This window comes from Spea bombifrons, chromosome 9 (genome assembly GCF_027358695.1).
Source record: "Spea bombifrons isolate aSpeBom1 chromosome 9, aSpeBom1.2.pri, whole genome shotgun sequence".
Taxonomy (NCBI): Eukaryota; Metazoa; Chordata; class Amphibia; order Anura; family Pelobatidae; genus Spea; species Spea bombifrons.
Genome location: NC_071095.1, coordinates 14,673,963 through 14,678,877, shown reverse-complemented (window position 1 = coordinate 14,678,877; position 4,915 = coordinate 14,673,963). Strand labels below are relative to the sequence as shown.

The 4,915-nt window shown below is 45.2% G+C and overlaps 1 long non-coding RNA gene across 1 annotated transcript; it reads right to left on the bottom strand.

The window, feature by feature from the left end:
• Positions 1 to 2,106: 2,106 nt before the first annotated feature.
• Positions 2,107 to 3,997, bottom strand: LOC128504260 (uncharacterized). The gene is made up of 4 exons (XR_008355447.1): positions 3,963 to 3,997; positions 3,090 to 3,262; positions 2,638 to 2,735; positions 2,107 to 2,246 (listed from the first exon to the last, which is right to left on the bottom strand). It is a non-coding gene; the product is annotated as an uncharacterized LOC128504260 (long non-coding RNA).
• Between the last annotated feature and the right edge of the window lie 918 nt (positions 3,998 to 4,915).

Here is a 4,915-nt window from a genome sequence, read left to right as displayed (position 1 = left end):
TTTTCTTTTTGTTCCCCCATGTATATGCGCTCCACTATTTGCTGTTGGATTTTGTTTACACTTTAAGGAAGAGTGTTGTGGAAGCTGCTTTTAGTGTGGGGAAGTATATATTGTTATTTATTGTAATTTTGGTTATTTTGCATGTGGAACATTGGTCTCTCTTTTGTTGCTACTACATATATATGTAACCATTTCCCAGGACTCCTGTACATTGTACCATAAAGACATTAAAATGATGTAGTATCCCTGCATAGGGATAGAAGGAAATGGTGGGACAGGAACGCTCTTGGCATTAAGTGACCCCTGTCCTACTCAGTGCGTGACCCCAATTCCCTTCCCTGCTCCTCTCTGGGTAAATACGTTACTATCTCTGCTTCTCAGCCACAACTTTTTAACCCGCATTTTAGGCATTACAGCAGAGGAATTCATAGAGAAGGATGAGTTTGGAGTCAGCAGACGTGACCAGCTCCGGGCCGTCCTGGCAGACATGGCAGCTGCCCATCCCAGCCATATCCACATCTTCAGTGTGGTGAACGCAGAGGATAACGCGACCGGCGTGACATTTTCAGTATGCGGAGCTGCCTCCTGCCACAAACCCGAGATCTTACGGAGCTTATTGACAGCCCAGAGAGAGAAGGTATGGACAGAGTGTTTATGGCGTTATTACTGAGTAAGAATAACGTCGGCTGTCTCTTAAAATTAATGATATTACAAAACGCAGAATATTTATCAGTGTCATGATATCTAGATGTATCCGGTTTGTCTTTCAGAGTTTTGTGGAAATAATTCCCTTGATTTTTAATCTCTGAGGGTACAGCCGGGGGTTTATTACTTTATAACAAAAGTAAAGATCTAAGAGCGATGCGCTTTAATCATCTTTATCTGCATTTGTTGTGGGAGGGAGCTGGTCCTGGGGTGCCTAATGGCCACAGAACTGGGATGGTGTCTAGATAAGTTTTTGGTGCCGTCTTAACTGAGTTTTTTTGTATTCTTCTCAATGACAGATCCGATCAGTGCTGAAGGAAAGGAATTCCCAAGTATCCATTGATTTCTGTTCACGGATGGGCTGTTTGCAGGATGGCGGGTGCACAATCCATGGCGCAGTCAGCAGATCCCCGCCTCTCGTGGATGGAGGTAGTGCATCTATAGTTTCAATTCCCCAAGTTGGAAACGTGTCCTGCAGATGTCCGGTACAGAAACACTTTTACCAGAACTGTTATTCTCTGCCCCAAAACCCTTGCCTGAATGGTGGGACTTGCACGTCGACTCTCACCGGTTCCAGGTAGGCAGATTCTCTGGACCATGTTCCTGTGTGACTTATCCCTTACATCACCAACTTCAGACAGCCTACCTTTGAAACTAAAATATTTCCATTTTTCTTTCTAGGTGCCACTGTTTGATTTTGTTCCTTGGGCCATGCTGCCAGCAGACTCAGAGAACATTTCACGGTAACGGCTATGCATGGATTCATCCTATCGGCCGCTGCTCGGACAGCCATCTATCGCTGGAGTTTGTAAGCGACAGCACAGATGGATTATTACTACACAGCGGAGCGTCAAGAGAGAGTAAGAACTTCATCCCAGTTGGTGGGTATAAGGAAAGGGTATAGCGAGAAGGAGCAGCATCAACTAGAGAGCAGGGACAGACCACCTTTTCTCTCTTATATTATGTACTTTACATATGGTTATTAATTATATACCCCGAATGTTTTCTTTTGAGCCTTTTTATTAGGAAGATATTTTCGTATGTTTCTTTCTGTGCTTTAGTAGATTCAAGCTGAGAAGAAATCGAGAACTAAACCACTTTTATTGAATGTCTACACAGTACAATACAGAGAGTCAAATCACAAGTCCAATGCAATGAGTAACAAATCACGAGTAAATGACGAGTAAATGACGAGGCAAAAAGTAACAAGTACAGTGCAATGAGTTACAAGTCACAATGCAAAGAATCAGATACCGTGCAATGAGTTACAAAGGACAAGGCATAGAGTAACAAATACAAATATGAAGTCACGAGTAACATGAAGTGAAAGTAATAATAAATCTACATTGACAATAATCAGTTGAATTACATTCTTAGTCTGCACCCGGTCCAGCCGCACTGCTGTTAATGTGGTTTTGTTTCCATTCCCAAAGAGATTACGAGCGGCCGGCTCCTTCTCATCTTCAGACAAGACCTGACCACGCTGAGGCTCGGCTTTCCAGAGCAGGAGAACGTTACAGACAGAACGGCATCGGATAGACCTGCGCATAAAAGATAAAGTAGGTTAATTGTCACATCGTGAGCCAGACCTGTAATTAATGCAGCCACAGGAAAGCTTAAATATTCTCCTTTACTCACAGCAGTAGAATGAAGACAAATCTTTAAGAGCAGACACAGAGCTGCATTATACTCAACTAACTGACCCTCAGCTAACTCTACATGGAACATATAACCAAGACAAGTCACACCAAATACACAACGACTCGAGTCGCACACAGTCACATTTACTTAAAGGAAATGTCAACGTCAGGCAGTCAGGGAAGATTAATTACTGACTTCATTTACTTCGGTGCAGGGAGTCAGCCTGACTCTGGATCGCTGCCACACAGCTTTGATAAATGAGACAGAGGGGATCGGATGAAAGCTACTTACAGAGGATCGAACGAGTTGTGAAGTCCACGGAGTCATCATGCAGGACAGAAGGTACGGAGCACACGGACGGCTTGGGCTGGAGATCAGGGCTGACTTTACTGAAGTCACAGACAATAAACCGGGATTAATGCCTAGCAGCTGCGGCACTCTGGTTGCAATCTGCATGGATTAAGAGAAAGGAAGTGTTGAAGAGTCATGACAGTTTTTATGCATGTTTAATATTATCTGCAGTAGTTAAGCCCCACACCACGTGTTACTGTGACCCGTGTCTGATATGCATGCCATTCTCTGCAGGTTTTGGGAGCCGGATACCGTTCTGCAGCTCGGAGGCGTTAAGCAGTCATCTCCTCATTCCCACAATCTCCTTCCACACAAACCCTTTAATGGCCGTCTCCGCCACGTTGTTCTTAATAAGCAGGTAATGACTTTCTATCACGCAGAGTATCGCTTACCTCTTACTGCAGACGGCTGCTCTGTAGTGGACATGGGAGCTGCGGATGGATCCGGTAAACTGGATCAGCTTCGGTACTTTGGGGGTCTCTGAGCAGAGGGATGCGGTATGACCAGGTGGGTTAGCAGGATAGTCCCAGCTGGTATCATGTAGGACAGAGGTTGGTAATGATTCCTATAAGACACGAATACATTAGAAAGTTCTTTGACTAGTAACGTGTATTATTACCAATATTTAGTAGCAGATGGGGGGCTCCTGCTGGTGGAACGCGGTAGAATTTGGCAACTTTAATTCAACGCACACTCGACAAATGCGATGAAGAGCAATAAAATACAACTCGCAGATATGCAGCCATACTGCACGAGGAGCCGGGTCAATAGACATTCTAAGGGTAACAAGGGTTAACTGAACCGTAAGAACGTAACACGTAGGTCCGTATCAAAGCTTTCCACCGAGTTATCAGAGCTTCTTTGTGCTGATCCGGCAGAATGATATCTAATAATTTTCTTTATGGGGTGTGTGTTTCCTTTAACACAGGTGTATTACCTAGCAGCCCACTGGAGGCCATTAATAGCTCCCCAGGCTGTGTGAGGAAGGGTACAGCTTGCTCATCACCTGCACCCTGCAACTCTCCTTGCATCAGTGACCCCCAGCTGTGATTGCCCACCCGCTCACCAGGACTGCGGAAAAGGTACAGACTTGTCTTACACCGATGCGCTCACAGGTAATAACTGTACAAGAACATTAAATGACCCAAACCTGAATTAATGGTTCCACCACCTCGCTGATATCACAATGTCTCCCAATATACAGATGGGTTTTATATTAAAAAACATTCTCATGCCAATATTTATGTTATATTAAAGAGACTCACCTGAACCGGGACATCTTTGTGAATGTGCAGAGTATACTGTAGATTATTGGAAAATGGGGAGCCGCGGTGCGATCATCAAGGAATCCATTCGAATGTTTGTGGCCAAAGCTCCACCAGAAAGGACTCTTCATACATCACATCTGAACGCTCTGCCACCGCCTGGTGCTCTGCTGGGCGATCATTCCTGTATCATAGTGAATAGGGTAATCCGCATTATATACTCATCCTTTTGCAGATGTCCACAAACTTCTTCCATCCTGGAGGCCACATCCGGTACCTGCTCACTCATTCTCTCCATCCGCAGCAGACATTTTCAGGCAACGTTAAGAACACGCAACGCCGACAGCGTCATCCTGCGTTTGTCTTCTAAGGACCGGAGCGAATCCATCCACCTGCAGGTACCAAACACAGCATGAAGTCCATACCTTGACACGCGCCATGCTGCACGTTGGGTAGAGTCGCGTCCACATCTGAAGCTCCCGATTCAGAGCAGCCGGTAGATCATAGCGGAGCTTCAGCACCCGATGGTTCAGCATGACCCGGGGATCTAACGGCACCGTTTGTTTTGTCGAGGTGAGGCATGGGCTTCTAACAGTCTCCTACAATCTCGGAGAGTGGAACAAAGTTGGCTTGGAAAGGATGCAGAACGAGTTCACGCTTCGCTTTAATGGAGGAGGGGAGCACAGAGAGATAACAGCAGCTCACGGGACCTACAAAGAAATTAAAGTCGTTCGAGATGCGTGACTCTGGGAAGCATCAACCAATCGGGTTATCAAGGTAAAAAAACAATAGTTACCGATAATAAGATAAGCGTTTACGCTTTCACAACAATGGGCTTCAATAAAACTGAAAGCAATTCTAGTGAATGTAAGATTAGAAGCCGTGGGGTATAAAGACTCTCCCTGCCCGTTATTCCCTGGAATACACCATACGATGCTGAATTCTCACTGTCC